Raw genomic sequence first — 8,568 nt, forward strand, 5'->3', positions numbered from 1 at the left:
GCAGACTCTCTAAATTGAGGTATCAGAATAAGTATTAGAGAGAAAAAGTCAGATCAGTGACATTCCCGCAGATCTCAGCAAAATAAGACACAAGTTGCAATAAACTGCGAAGGAGAATTAAATTTAAGAGAAAACTTTCTTAATCATCATCCACAAATGCTGAGCCATTACTTCATGTTGCACATTTTTTTCAACCCATCAGTCATCGTCTAAATCTAACAGACTCGGCTCATACGTCTCATTCTCACCAGTGATTAAGGTAAAATAAGAGTTTTCTCCGTTTGAAATATATTTACACACAGTGTCAGAGCATGGACAGCCACACATCTACTGGTGGACCTTCACAAAGTCTGTGTAGTCACCGCTGGATGTTCACACACACACACACGGCAACACCACACACAACACACACACACACACACCACACACACACACACACACACAACCACACAACACACACAACACACACCACACACACACACACACACACACACACAATATACTGACAAGGTTGGAGCCTGTAAAGTCACATCAGCATGCAGGGACATGCTGCACGTGTGTTGCCTGTAAAGCACTTTGGGACATGTTCTGTGATCCATGACAGAGTGAAGGGCTGAGGGAGGGAGGGAGGGAGGGAGTTGGAGCGGAAAAGGGCTGCAGACAAGCAGACAAGCAGACAAAGACGTTTTGATGTGGTATGCATGTGTGGTTGTGTCTGACTCCACACAGGAAAATCCAGCCTCGTAAGCCGTTTGTGATGGATGCAGCTTCACTGTAAATTAAATGCTGATGGTGGGTCAAAATGTTTCGAGTGTATCAGTGTGCTCCCACTCATTAGATCTGAGAGATGAAGGCACAACACTTCCCTGTCACGTCTACGTAGTGTTTTTGAGCATCTTTCAGCTCATTTTTTTGGGGGGGGGGGTTTACAGCCTGGAATGTTTCTGTTTCAGTTCACTTTCACTCTCATCTCTTCACTTTACCGCTCTAACAAAAGCACTGTACTTACCTGCTCAGCACCAAACAGCAGACAAGCAGACAGACATAGTTAGCTACTAGCTGGTGAACATACCTACGACTTTAGCAGCTAAAGAGGAAGAAATTTTACTATTTGGAGTCGGTGGAGACCAAAAACAGAGCTAAGAAGAGGACTTAAATCCATGAGGTGGCAGACAGGATGACTTTAAATGGAATGTATCTGGCTGGATGTGTAACTAAGAACCAGTTTGGTAACAAATTCACCAATATTGGGTTGTACTTTACAGCTGTGTTTAGGCTTTATGTCCCAGAACATGCACAATTTAATGTTTTGAATTGACAATATAAATCTATCAGAATATCTTCATGGTGGAGCTCCACTGACCTGAGGCATCCATGTTTGTTAAGTTTACAGGAGCTTACACATTAATTTTATTATTATTGTTATTATTACTAAAGATCCCAGCCATAAGAGCTAATGTTAATGTTCTTTATCATTTGAAAACTGATAACTATGATGCCACAAACACAGTTGTTGAATATTTCTCACAGATTTGAGTTCTCAAGGTCAAGATTAAATTCTCATGCTCAAGCTCCCTTTCCTGTCTGTGTCTGTAGAAACAAAGGCATATTAATGTGATGACTTTCAGTTAATCAGGTCTGGCTTTAGTGACATACTGTGATCATCCCAATGTCACTTTTCTCAAGATAATTACCATTGATTTTCATGCATTTTTTTGAAAGATTACCACGTAGCCTATTAATTAAAGGTTGGCAGAGCTCCAAGGTTTACAAACCACTGGGCAAGATCAACTAAATCAATTCAAAAAACAACCCAGCAAAACAGGCAACGTGGAGCTTATTTTGTTTGTAACAAAGTCCATGAATTAATTAAAGTTAATAAAAAAGTAATTTTGTTATGCTCGGCAGCGGTAGAAAGTTGAGGTGCTGCTGCTCCGGTTATTAATCGGTGGCACTGAGGCTGTGTGGCTGTGTGTGTGTGTGTGTGTGTGTGTCACCAGGGGAAAAAAAGAAAACATCAGACAGACCCCTGGAGCAGCTGTTGTCCCAGCGTGTCCAATGTTACACACACAGACACACCACACACACCTATACACACATAAACACACACACACAGATATGCAGTATTTTATTCTGCTTGCTCACACATACATAGAGTACCTACCTTTCTTCACTTTCTTCACTTTCCACACACACACACAACACCACAACACACACACACACACACACACACACACACACACACACGCTGGACTTATCCAACCTCACAGAAAGACAGGAAAAGTTTCATTCACCAGCAGAAGATAACATGTAGAAAGATCATTAGTGAGCACCTATATAGTAAAGTGTGTCAACATGTGTGGTTGAAGGGATCGTGGTCATCATTGAGCGTTAAAATTAGGGCTTTAACACCTCCAGACAGCTCTGTGCATTAATTCAAACCATCCCTCTCCACATCTGCTCTCAACTCTTACCAGGCCCACCCTCACCTCCACTACAGCTCATTAGAAATCCTCAAGGGACTGTGTTTAAATAGGTGTTCTTGAGGACCTCCGCTGCCTCAAACACGTCCACCAGATGTCTTCTTCTACAGTATAAATCTTCTCATCCCTCACTCCTCTTTAACCCTCGCCTTTCTGCCTCACCTCGTGTCTCTGATTTGCTCTCTACCTCTAGTCATCTCCCTGGGGGTCAGACGGACAGATGCGCAGCCTTGTCCTCCTCCACACACACACACACATATATAAAAGCACATTTCTGACCTCATTTCTCCAAGGAGGCCAGTTTAAGAGAGCCTATGAAAAGACAACAGCTGTACAGTACAAACAGACACAAAGAAAGACGGCGGAGATCCTGGTCTCTTTTTAGAGCTGCTTAGAGACAAAAACAGCGGTTGGATCAAATTATTCTTCATGCATTAAGGGTGAAACTAATTCAAACTTTTGTCAATTAATCTTACATAATATTATTTATAAACAGAAAAAAGCAAAACATTTCTAAAGGATATTCAGTTTATTATCTTTGAAGACTAATAAAAGCCCAAAATTGTGAGATTTGAAAAGATGAAACCAGGTAATATATGTCATTTTGCTTTAAAGTACTGATGAGGTAATTATCAGAACAGTAAATGTGTAAATAAATGTGTGTTGGTGTACTATCGTCCACATCAACCGAGTACCTGTTTAAGAAGATTTGTTCAGTACATCTTAAGTAAAATGTGACCAAATACCTTCTGAGAAATATAATAATTAAACATTAACAGAATGAACTTTCACACTGTAACCCGGTTTGTTTTCTTCATCATTTATTTACTGTTTTATTTCACAAACAAAAACAGTTTGATCTCTATGTCAAAGACATATCTCAGTACAACCACAGCATAGGTACAAGGTGCAAAGAACCTGATATGTCCAAGGATACAGTTGGTACCAAATGTTTAGTAATCACGATATTAGAAACATGCATTAAAATGCCCATAGAAACCGAAGATACACACACAAATTAAAGCCTTACATTATTATCTGTAAAATCATTTGGTGTGATCAAGTCTTTTGGGAGTTTTGGGGACCTGAGGGGAGGACAGAGCAGCCATGAGAGGCTCACAGGGAGTTCAGCTTCAGGCTCTTCATCACACCACAGTGAATTCATAATTTGGCATTAAAAGTTATTTTGATTTACAGAAAGTGTGTGTTTTTTGGTATTTAAATCCAAACCCAATGAGTAGCTGTCAAATGACATCCTCTTTGGGATTTTATTTTACTTTATTTTGTTTTATTTTATCTTATTTTCATTCAACAGCAGCAAAATGTGTTTAAAAAGATGTTTATTTTTGTGTAAAATAGTAGGTGGAGTGCAACATAGCTTAAACCCACAGATGTGACCTGATATCAAGTGAGACAGAAAGATAATAAAATGCAACTAATAAGCACAGATTACTAAATCATTGCATTAGAGTCAAATGAAATGATGCATCTTCTATTTTCTATGTTTACTTCTTCTGGAAGAGTTTATACAATGATTTTTTAAGTGTTTTGAGTCAACTTTATCTTCAGCCTCCATCTTCTCTCTTTTACATCTTGGTTGATTTCTTTCAAAACATGCTTCAGTCATTTTTCATCTAAGGCCTCTGCCAGACTGAGACCAGTGCAGGTGTTGGTGTAGGTGAGTGTGAATGTGAGAAAAAAAAATCCAAGGAGAAAGTGTCTTAAGCACGCCAAGAGCCAGGGGCAGGAATTAAATCCTCATTATGATCTGGCACCATCACCACTCTCTCCTTGTATATATACTGTATATGTGTGTGTGTGTGTGTGTGTCTACATGGCACTAATGATACAACTGCACAGTAGCATTTTGACTTATGTTTGAAGCTCAAAGACCCTGGTCAGAGGGGGGTTTTCCCTGCATATTTATGTCTTAGGCAGCCAATAAAGTGTAAGCAAAAAGGTTTTCATGCAAAAACTATTATTTTTAAAAGGTCCAGGGTGTAGAGTTTTGTGGCATCTAGCGGTGTAGTTGCAGATCGCAACTACTTCGCTTCACCCTCTCACCTGCAAGATCTAGATATCTAGAGAAAGTGTTTGGTCCATTCTGGGCAAAAAAAACAGCAATTCTTATTTTCAGATGATTATACGCTAATGAAAACATAGTTATGGATATTATATTCAATTTCTTCCAACAGATCCTCCTAAAATTTAGACACTGGACCATTAAAAGTACAGCCAGTAGTAACAGAATGAACTTTACTGAAGACTGTTTGTGCAATGAGAGCAAGATGCATGTCACTGCACCATACGACAGCAAATGTTCACTTCACAATGTCAACGCCAAACATTTAAACAAAAAGTTTGACAGGCTTATATGTTTTCTTGCCTTGAGCTAGATGAGAAGATTCATACCAAGCACAGTAACTTTCCGAAGTCTATACTCGTTGCCTGGCAACGGCAACGACCGAAGAGATAGTCCTGGACATAACCCCTGAGATCTACAACTCCTTTTACATTTTGGTTTTTACAGGTTATTAAACAAACAAGATATAAAGTGTTAATTAGTAAACTTTAGAGGTGGTGGTAGGTGGATTTTTGTGAGCCAAGCAAGCTGTTTCCAGTCTTTGTGCTGCTGGAGGTAGCTTCGTATTTACTGTACAGACCATGACGGGCAATCCTGTCTTTATCATAACCCAATTCTGCAGCAAGAACAGCCAATTAAACTGTAATTTCCTTGGGTTCCAGAAGCCTTAAGTCCTTTAAGCTTCCACAGTTCGAGTTCACAATGACCAGATACAGTATTTTATATGTAAAAAGACTGGATCACCTGTACAGATATAAACGCTCAGACTGGTGATAATTACAAACCGTAATAATCATTTTTACTGTCCCACATATTCATTTTAAATACACATCTATACAATCCAATTAAACGTCTCACCATTAAATAAATAGCCAATCAGATTGTTGCTGTTAAAATAAATAATTAGACTGCTGACAGTTTATGTTGAGGCACGTAGGGCACCAAAACAAATAAATAAAACACAGAAAGATGCCCAGAAAGTTAAAAGATAACTGACCTGTGAAGGAACTAAAGCAATATATTATATATATAGATATAGCTTAACTATCACCTACTCTCACACAACCCACACACACACAGCACCAGACACACCAGCTCAACATCTGCACATTGGTGATGTTACAATGATGTTAAGCATCAAACGGTAATTAAACGCCACCAAAAGGCTTTTTACTTGATGCAGCTAAGATGCTCTGAAGTCTGGACTAAGCAGGCCCCCAGCCGACTAACTCCTTACAGGCGCCATTGATTGAGTTTATTGTCCGACTAGTTATCACCAATCAAAGAAGTGCAACAGCATTGGGCTTTTTCGGAAGAAGCCTGCAACTAACTACTTAATGGAGTGGTAGATTGATTGACCGGCCTTGTTAACTACCAGCTGCAGTTCCTTCTTAGACTCGCCCTGAAGGCTCAAAAATGAAGGGGGGGGGGGGGGTGCGTTCTGGAGACTTGTGCAACAAACCATTTACCTGACTCGTAATTTCATACACAGCAAAAGCAAGATAACCGCGTTGAATGGGATGTGCAACTAAAAATCAACAGTGTAAACTTTTACATCCGCTGTGCAAAAAATGTGACATTCGACAGCCGAGGGCCCGAGGAAGGGGATGAGATGGGTTGTGACCTCCAAGTAAACAGAACCGCAGGGCAGCTTGGCTACAACCCGGAGTAATAAGCTGTGAATGTTTCAGAATATATAATCCAAATCTACTCAGAGCAATGCATTTGGCTCGGTTTGTCTCCTGTGTATCATTATTGTAGTACCTCAGGTTGGAATACCAGTCTGTATTTCCCACTTTATATTCCCCTTCAAGGTAATCTGTGCAATACTCCAAATTTGACCATTTATTTGGTCACGTCACGAACACCTTTCTGTCCGATCAATGACACAAACCGCCGCACTCTCAATATCCACCATCATCCAGTCATGTGGTCGTGCCCTCGGTTCGAGACGATGCAGTTAGTTTTTACCCTTCTCATTCCCACCAAAATTCATTTACCCTTAAACCAAACACACAACTTTTGCTATGGTATAACCCTGCACTGTCAAATCGACCAGCTCTGACATGTACCCTTTTCGCTAACATTATACTTAGCTGATATCTCACAGCACATACAAATACTGGGGAGAAATATGATGTGTTGCCACGTAAAAGAACTGAGTACATTGTAGTTGTACGGCATCTGTTGACCTGGCACTGTCTCGGCGGTCGGACGTATGCGCAACCTAACTAACTAGTTTCGGTGGTATACAAGTCACCTGGGTTCTCCCCCATACCTTCATCGTCAGCCTAGGTGGCGCCCCCAGCCAGACAGCTACGGATAAATATCAAAATACACATATTACAGACAAAAAAATACTGTATTTCACATACTCTGCTGTAAAGAGACATTACTGGCGGACCAACTGCTCCGCATCGAGTGGCTGGCCACCCTGCGTGGTTTGTTCACATATTTGAGGGGCAGCACACATCTTGAGACGTGTCACTCTACATCGGGATAAATGTAAATTTGCTGACACCTGCGAGTCAACGGGCAATTATAAAGTTGCTTCACAGGCAAGAATCAACATCATATACCACAAATCCTCTTCCCCATTTCTGCTCCCGCGCTCCCTCTCCCTTTCTTTTTGGCTCTTAACCTGGAAAAAGTTCTCTCGCAGGCAGAACATACGACCACCATCGGGGCTGCTCGTAATCGTGATGTGTACATTCCATAGAGACTGTCACTCATGCTGGCTACGGGCAACGAGTTTTTGGCTTCAGAATTAGCTTGACAGATCCACCACAGGAACGAGAGAGAAGAGGAAAGAGGAACATGAATCAATAAACATCAACATCAAACAAACATGGGCCAACAACCAGCCAATCGGCATGTCTAAAAAACGAGGTTCACATACACGAACCGGAAGAAACTGAGACAACAAAAAAACTAAAATAAAAGAGGAAACAACAATAGAGACATACTTGGACCAGAAACCAAACTATCAACCAAAAGTCGTCTTCATTTTCTATGCTCTCCACTGATGTTTTCTTATATTTATCCAGTTGAATTCTGGAGAAAATAGAGGCGAATATATTGAACACAAAAATACGACATAGTTACTTTCCTAGAGGGTCGTACACACAAAGTCACACCCACGTCCTGCAGGTAATGTGTTAATTTCTTGGTGACCTTCCCTCCTGAATCATCAGCAAAACGTCAAAGTCCTGCTGCAGTTCAAGGCGAAGTTTGTGGTGATTATAACCCAGACCAACTAACCCACCCAACTTAATTACATTACCCTTCCACCTGTCCCATCAGATACATATCTGTACAATCGAGTTGGTTCACCTGCTGTCAGTAAAAACTGAAGAGAGAGTAGTAAATGACTGCCCTTGGCATAGTAATCATTTAAATCCTTCACTGGTAGGATGCAGTCGAAAAATACACCACATTCTGACATCTGCCATGTTTCAACACCAGTGGTCACATCAATCACTGTTATTATTACCTGTTAGTGTATTTTACTGATGCTCGTTTTTCGTAGACATCATGTCGTGTTTCTTGTCTGCCATTGCATGTTGGATGGTTGATTTTCAAGTGCGGCTGATGGACGTCAGCAGCCATATTGAGAGCCAAAAGTGCCCGTACCAGCAGCTGATTGACACACTGAATACAAATTAGTTAAAGACGGACAGCTGTCTTTCTGCCCTGAAAGTCAAGTTACAGAGCAAAAAGGAGAGAGCGGTGCAGAAGAATGGGAAAGCATGGAGGAAGAGATTTGCCTGGAGCCACTGGGTATCTACACTTGCTTCTACTCCAGGTGTCAGCAAATTTAACATAATACAGTAGATGCTTAGGTGACCACGCCAACGAGCCTGCTTCTGCCCCAAAACAACTCGCTGCAACCAACAGTAACAACGCACCGTTACGTGGGCCACACACTCCCCGATGCGTGCAAGCTTGGGGCCTTTTGCAGAATGAATTTTGTATACCAGAAGTATTAAATACATATTTTTT

This window comes from Morone saxatilis, unplaced genomic scaffold (assembly GCF_004916995.1).
Source record: "Morone saxatilis isolate NCDOM2014 unplaced genomic scaffold, NCSU_SB_2.0 Contig9, whole genome shotgun sequence".
Taxonomy (NCBI): domain Eukaryota; kingdom Metazoa; phylum Chordata; class Actinopteri; family Moronidae; genus Morone; species Morone saxatilis.